This window comes from Carcharodon carcharias, chromosome 2 (assembly GCF_017639515.1).
Source record: "Carcharodon carcharias isolate sCarCar2 chromosome 2, sCarCar2.pri, whole genome shotgun sequence".
Taxonomy (NCBI): Eukaryota; Metazoa; Chordata; class Chondrichthyes; order Lamniformes; family Lamnidae; genus Carcharodon; species Carcharodon carcharias.
In genome coordinates this window covers 134,511,030-134,519,480 of record NC_054468.1, presented here as the reverse complement: position 1 = coordinate 134,519,480, position 8,451 = coordinate 134,511,030, and positions in this window count along the sequence as shown.

Genomic DNA, 8,451 nt, shown 5'->3' with positions numbered 1-8,451 from the left:
AAAGTAGAACTATTCTGATGAAAGGTTATTGACCTGAAACATTTCTCTCTTCACAGATACTGCCTGACATGCTGAGTGTTTCCAGATTTTTCTGTTTCTTTTTCGTATTTCCAGCCTCCATAGTATTTGGCTTTTGATGAAGTGGAGTTGTAGAGTCACAACAGCACAGAAGGAGACCATTCTCTCATCAAGTCCATGCCAGCTCTATGTAGAGTAATCCAGTTAGTCCCATCCCCCCACTCTATCCCTGTAGCTGTGCAATTTTATTTCCCCCAAGTGTCCATCAAATTCCCTTTGGAAATGATTGATCAGCTCATTGGCAGAGATTGATCAGCTCCAGGCCCTTACCACTTGCTGCAAAAAAAATTCTTCTTCACAACCTCCTGTATCTCCTGCTCAAAAACTTGAAAACTGTGTCCCTCCTTGTACCAGCAGATAAAGGGAAAAGTTTTTCTTTGTCTACCTTATCTAAACCTGCTAAAATCTTGTACACCCCTATCAAATCTCCACTCAACCCTCATTATTCCAAGCAGAACAACCCCAGCTTCTCCAACCTAACCCAGACAGCTAAAATCCCTCATCCCTGGAAACATTTTGGTAAATCTCCTCTGCACCCTCTCCTTACATCCTTACATTCTTGCTAAAGTGTGGTGATCAGAACCAGACTCTAACCAGAGCTTTATAAAAGGTCCAGCACAATTTCCCTGCTTCTGTACTCAATGCCTCTATTTATGAAGTTAGGATTCCAAATGTGTTACTAACCACCCTATCAATATCTGCCATCTTTAAAGATCTATTCACATGAAGCCCCAGCTCCCCTCTATTCTTGCACACTCTTTAGAACCATGCCATTAAGTCTATATTGTTTCGCCCTATCCCTTCTGCCAAAATGCATTACTTCACATTTCTTTGTATTAAATTCCATCTGCCACTTGTCTGCCCATTCTGCTATCTTAACTATGTCCAGTCTTCCTCACTGTTTGTCACACCTCCAAGATTGGTACCAAGAGAACATTATGAAATTTTACTCTGAATTTCAATATCCAATAATTTATAATATCAAACAGGCAGTAGCTCCAGCACTGAACCTTGTGGGACAGCACTGTCAAACATCCTCCAATCTGAAAAACAACCATTTACCATGACTCGCTGTTTCTGTCCTTATTTTCTATCTAAGCTGACACTGACCCTATTCCACGAGCCTCAATTTTGTTAATCAGGCTTTCATGTGATATTTTGTCCAATCCTTGCTTAAAATCCATCTAGACAACACTCCCTTCATCAACGTTCTCTGTTACTTCAACAAAAAAATTCAATTAGATTACTCAAACAAGATCTGTCTTTTACAAATATGTGCTGGCTCTCCTTAATTAACTCATGCTTCTCCAAATGCCTGTTGATTTTTTCCCCCTGATTATTGTTTCTAAAACCTAAATGCTAAGCATAATTTAATTATTAGATTTGACAGTTACCTTCCTCTGTATTTTGAATAATTTAATTAATTGTAGTATTACATTATCTTTGATCATTACTACCAGTGAAAATATTCTGTACATATTCTAGAAATGATTGAAGAACATCCATTGAGCTACTTAACACAAATAAATGACAAACGACAGGTACTTAAAAAACAGAAGCCGTGCACATACAGTATGTTTATAACAACAAAAACTTATGTTTATATAGTGCCTTGAATGTAACAAAACGTCCCAAGATTCTTCACAGGAGCATTATAAAGCAAAGTATGACACCGAGCCATAAAAGGAGATATTAGGTCGGATGACCAAAAGCTTGGTTGAAAAGGTAAGTTTTAAGGAACGACTTAAAGGAAGAAAGCAAGGTAGAGAGACAAAGAGGTGTAGGGAGGGTATTCCAGAGCTTGAGACCAGGGTAACAGTGGGCACAGCCACTAATGAGAGAGCAATTAAAATCAGAAGCCAGAATTAGAGAAGCGTTGATGTATCGGAGAGTTGTGGAGCTGGCAGAGATTACAGAGATAGGGAGGGATGAGGCCATGAGGTAATTTGAAAACAGGATTTTAAAATCAAGATGTTGCTTGACCATGAGATAATGTAGGTCAGCAACATAGGGGAACAGGACTTGGTGCGAAGAAAGACATGGCAGCAGAGTTTTGCTTGACCTCAAGTTTACAGTGGGCAGGATGTGGGAGATCAGCCAGAAATGTGTTGGATAGTCAAGTCTAAAGGTAATGAAGGCATGAATGAGGGTTTCAGAGCAGATGAGCTGAGACAGGGGTGAAGTAGGTAATGTTCCGGAAGTGAAAATAGGCAGCCTTGGTGATGGCACAAGTATGAGGTTGAATATGAGGTGGTTGTTGTTGTGCTTATTATAGGATATACAGGGATATACTCACAGCCAATATTCACCATTAATGGAGAAACAGTGTGATCTCATATCGGTCCATCCATCTGAAAATCTATTTTTTGCCATTACTGTTCCCATTAACAGATGAAACCCCTCTTGCAGAACTTAGGCCCAGGCAGCTAAAGGCATGGCAGCCAATGGAAGAATGATGGAAGTTGGGGTTGTGCAAAAAGTATTGGAGGAATGTTGAGATCTTGGAGAGTTGTAAAACTGGAGCAGGTTACAGAGAGAGGGGGAGAGGAGAGGGAGGCCTTCAACGGACTTTAACACAAGGGTTAGAATGTTAAATTTGTGGCATTGCCAAACCTGAAGCCAATGTAGGTGGGCAAGCACAGGTGAACAGATGGGTGAACAGAACCTGGTATTTAGTTATAAAAATAAAAACAAAAAACTGCGGATGCTGGAAATCCAAAACAAAAACTGAATTACCTGGAAAAACTCAACAGGTCTGGCAGCATCGGCAGAGAAGAAAAGAGTTGACATTTCGAGTCCTCATGACCCTTCGACAGAACTAGGTGAATCCAAGGAAGGGGTGAAATATAAGCTGGTTTAAGGTGGGGGTGTGGGGCGGGTGGGGGGGGGGGGGGGGTTGTGGGTGGGAGTGGGGGAGGTGGGTTGGGTTCTATCTGCTTCTATCACTGCTTGTTTGTCCCTACAACCACACCACCCCCCTCCACTTCTCTCCCCCTCCCACCCCCCCCCCCCCCCCCCCCCACCCCCCACCCCCCCAGCCCCCTCACACCCACCACCTTAAACCAGCTTATATTTCACCCCCTTCCTTGGATTCACCTAGTTCTGTCGAAGGGTCATGAGGACTCGAAACGTCAACTCTTTTCTTCTCTGCCGATGCTGCCAGACCTGCTGAGTTTTTCCAGGTAATTCTGTTTTTATTCTGGTATTTAGTTAACTCAGCAAAGACTGGAGGTTGAATACAGGACTTTTCTTGGTCTGCATTGCTTGGGCTGCTGACTGACTTAATTAACTCTTATTTTTTTGCTTCTGTATGAATTGGCAAATGCTCTTTTTAAATCTTTCTATTTGTTCTATTGATTGAAATCATTAATTGAATGTAGAAACTAAATTAAAATAAGTGCTTGCATTTTTTTTGTTTCAACATTCTGCTGTGTGATTTTCTTTCATTAGGGACAAAAATAGACTTCACATGTCTACAGCAAATTAGGACGTCTGGTATGTGTTGTTGCTATATTTAGTTCAGTGAACTGTGATTTATTAAAATTCTGTGTCCAGACATTTATGCAGTCTGGATTTTTGTTGTTTTTAGTATCTCTCCTAATTCTTCTACAGTGAATGGTTAGTGTTTTCTTTTGCTATATTTACATAGTATTCTTTACCATTATGTTTATAATCCAGTTTTCTTCAGCTAGTTTTTATTTCACCAATGTCTATGGGCTGGATTTTATAGCCTCCCGCTGGGAATGTTTTCAGTGGGGGGTTGTACAGGGGAGTCGAATAAAATACAAAGGGTAGCAAGCTCACTGCCTTCCCACCCACCCCCAATCTGGTCCCCATAATATGGTAGGTGGGTGGGCATGGAAATTAGCAGCTCAGCTGCCATTTCTAAATAAGTAATTAACAGGCAATTGAGCTTGTAATCAAGACAATTGACTTGTATTTCACACTGCCCACACCATAGAATTGTTTGCTGTGGGTGGGTGGGTGGGTGGGAGTAGGCGGGCTGCTTTTAAAAACACTTTTGTAAAGTTGGGAAGGAAGGGGGGAACAGTATTCAAGGGATGCCATTTGCACATCAGGGGCAAACGCTGCCAAAAAGTTACACTCCCATTTGTGCCTCCCTATCGGGCCTCCAAAACTCATCCCCCCATACACGCCCCCTCCCCCCTCCAACTGCCACAGCCCCTTGCCCCTCACCCCTCTCCTAGGCTGACTGATCCCTCCCTGCCCAAAAAGGTCCAACTTACTGGCTCCAGTGTCCCATCTTCTCTCTTCATGGAGATGCTTGCAGTCACAGTAATGCGTACTAGTCAGTTCTGGCACTGCTGGGACTGCTAAAGCTTTGAGCCAATCATATGGAAATTCCACTTTCAAGCTGTTTAGCCCAATGGCAGCACATTATTGCTGTGGAACGGGCTTTTATTTGGTCTATCAGCTGTCGGATGATTCTTGCAATGGGATTGGGAATGAGCAATATGCTCCCCTCCACCACCCGGTGAAATTCCACTTTATGGGCAGTATCATGCCAGATTTGCACTACTCCTGCAGAATCAAAGAGAGAGACACGTGGGTTAGCTTGGGTGTTCTAAGAACCTCTCTTGGTTAAGTCTGAAGGCCCCTTAACGCATCCCAGAGAGTGCTGGCCACCAGAGAGTGCTGGCCACCAGAGTTTAGTGCACTGCTTGGCTGCCCAAAACCCCAATCACCTCTGCCCCACTCCACCTGACTGATTGGCAGCAGCTTTGCCCATTGGACTGCATGCTGTGCTCTCAGCTCAGGCACAGGCATTCTCCTAACCCGCACTGCAAGGCTGCACTGTTAGCTTGTACCATGGGGGAGACTGGTCCAAACCGGGGTGCTGACATTACAAGGGGATGTGATTGCTTCCATCAGTGACTGCTCTGTGGCCTGCTTTAGCAAGGAAATTGTACAACGTGCCCAGTCATCCAACTGTTCTGCAGTCCACTAAAATGCTGATTAGTTTACAGTCTGTGTCCGAGGGGTGAAAAGCTCTGGACCACTTAGTGACACTTTCGTGCCTCTGTGTTCCTTGAGTGGGCAGATAAGCTAGAGACCTGGATCCACGTATGTCAATGCGGCTGCATCTGAACTGTCTCAGCTGCAGAGGAATGGTCACTTTATACAAGGTTTCCCTAATGCACGGCCATTCCCTCCCCCTCACCCCACAACCTTCAACCGCAGGGCAGCCCTTGCCCTCCCACTCCAATATGCTTCAACTTTAGGGCAGCCCATGCACCCCCCTCCCTAACACGCCTCAACCACAGGGCAGCCCTTGCCCCCTCCAACATGCCTCAGCCACAGGGCAGCCTTTGTACCACCCTTACCCCCTCCCTCCCCCCCCACCTTGCACCTCAACCTTGAACTCCAACTGGCAACCCTTGCTAGTGCTGCACAATGTTACTGTGCACTCTCCTCCGTGTTCCCCTCAAAGTGCAGCCGCCAAGTGCACACCTGATATATGCTGTTGTGAAACACATCAGTGCAGGATGATTCTGGTGGGCTGGCCTTAAAATGATATGTAGATGTATTACAGTGAGGTTCCTGACATCCGATGGCAGGAAATGCAGCCCGCCAACAACCGGCTTAGTGAATGATCGCATACTGGTTTCATGACTAGGATTGGGAAACGTTACTTAAAGGGATGATGGTGGATAGGCAATGGCAAACATTCAAAGAGAGCATGGGTGAGCTGCAACAATTGTTTATTCCCATCTGGCACAAAAGTAAAATAGGAAAGGAGGCCAAACCATGGCTTACAAGGGAAATTAGAGATAGTATTAGATTAGGTTGACAGACAGGAAACAAAGGGTAGGAATAAACAGGTCTTTTTCCAAATGGCAGACAGTGACTAGCGGGGTACCACAGGGATCGGTGCTGGGACCCCAGCTATTCACAATATATATTAATGATTTAGACTAAGGAACTAAATGTAATATCTCCAAATTTGCAGATGATACAAAGCTGGGTGGGAGGGTGAACTGTGAGGAGGATGCAGAGATGCTACAGTGTGATTTGGACAAGCTGAGTGAGTGGACAAATGCATGGCAGATGCAGTATAATGTGGATAAATGTGAGGTTATCCACTTTGGTAGCAAAAACAGGAAAGCAGATTATTATCTGAATGTTTATAAATTGAGAGAGAGGAATTTGCAATGAGAGCTGGGTATCCTCGTACACCAGTCGCTGAAGGTAAGCATGTAAGTGCAGCAGGCGGTAAAGAAGGCAAATGGTATGTTGGCCTTCATAGTGAAAGGATTCAAGCACAGGAGCTGCAATTATACAGGGCCTTGGTGAGACAACACTTGGAATATTGTGTGCAGTTTTGGTCTCCTTATCTGAGGATGTTCTTGCTATAGAGGGAGTGCAGCGAAGGTTTACCAAGCTGATTCCTGGGATGGCAGGACTGACATATGAGGAGAGATTGAGTCGGTTAGGATTATATTCACTGGAGTTCAGAAGAATGCGGGGGGATCTCATAGAAACCTATAAAATTCTAACAGGACTAGACAGAGTAGATGCAGGAAGGATGTTCCTGATGGTGGGGGAGTCCAGAACCAGGGGTCACAGTCTGAGGATATGGGGCAGACCATTTAGTACTGAGATGAGGAGAAATTTCTTCACCCAGAAAGTGATGAGCCTATGGAATTCGCTACCGCAGAAAGTAGTTGAGGCCAAAACATTGTATGTTTTCAAGAAGGAGTTAGATATAGCTCGTGGAGCAAAAGGGATCAAAGGATATGGGGAGAAAGCGGGAGCAGGCTATTGAGTTAGATGATCAGCCATGATCATAATGAATGGTGGAGCAGGCTTGAAGGGCTGAATGACCTAATCCTGCTCCTATTTTCTAAGTTTCTAAGACATCATGGAATCAATTTCTAGCCTTCTCGCTATATTGTCCGCTCACGCTGCCGAACATGCCCGATGCCAGTGGGAACAGAATATTCTGCCCTATGTTTCAGTATAGCTCTTGGAACATAGGAGCAAGAATAGGCCATTTAGCCCCTCGAGCCTGTTCCTCCAATTCTGGCTTCTTGTGCAACCCTGGTTTTCATCACCCCACCATTGGTGGCCATGTTTAAAGCTGCCTAGGCCCTAAGTTCTAAAATTCCATCCCAAAACCTCTCTGTCTCTCTTTCTCACTCTCTTCCTTTAAGATGCTCCTTAAAACGTAGCACTTTGATCAAGTTTTTGGTCACTTATCCTATCATCTTCTTACACAGTTGCTATCAATTTTTTTTTGAAAAAGATCCTATGGATGCCTTGAGACATTTTACTATGTTAAAGGTGCTGTATAAATGAGAATTATTAAGAACAAAAGGAATAAGAGCAAGAGTGGGTCATTTGGCTCCTTGTTCCTGCTCCAGCGCTCAGTTAGATCATGGCTCATCCGGTCATGAAGATTGCTGCATGTGATATTTGTTTACAGCACTGAAGCATAGAAACATAGAATGATATAGCACAGAGGAGGCCATTCAACCCATCATCCTTCGCTATCTCTTTGATAGAGCTATCCAGTTAGTCCCACTCACATGCTTTTTCTCCATAGCTCTGCAAATTTTTCCTTTCCAAGTATTTGTGCCATTCTTTTTTGAAAGTTATTATTGAGCCTGCTATTGAATCTACCTTTTTGAACATTCATTCTAGATCATAACAAGGCAATGTGTAAAAATGTTCTTCTTCATGTCGCCTCTGGCTCTTTTGCAATCAAATCAGTGCCCTCTGGTTACCAACTCTTCTGTCACTCAAAATGGTTTCTCATTGTTTACTCTATCAAAACCCTTAAAAATTTGAACATTTGTATCAAATCTCCTCTTAGTCTTCTCTGCTGTAAGAAGAACTTTCTCTAGTTTCTCCACCTAACTGAAGTCTTTCATCCCCAGTACCATTCTCTGTGTCCTCTCTAGGGCTTTGAGATCATTCAGAAAATGTGGCCCAGAACTGGCCATGATACTCCTGCTGGTGCCTAGCCAGTGTTTTATAAAGTATAGCTTCCTTGCTTTTATTCCTAAGCCTCTCAGTATTTATAAAGCCAAGAATCCCATATGCCTTTGTAACAGCCTTCTCAACTTGTCTTGCCACCTCCAAAGACCTTGTTATACTGTAAAATGTCTTAATGTCATAGCATTTCAATTTAATTTGAAATACTAACATACTACAGCATTTGAAATATACATTTTCAGTAAAATATTAAAAACTTTTAAATTTTTTTAATGAATTAAATCATTATAGTTAAATCTCAGTTCAAATGTATGGGGGGAGGGGGAGTATGGATATATTTATAGCAGCATAGTCTGTTGTTTCATTATGGCTGTACCTTGATTTTTTTCCCACTGGTTGCACGTTGTCATGGTA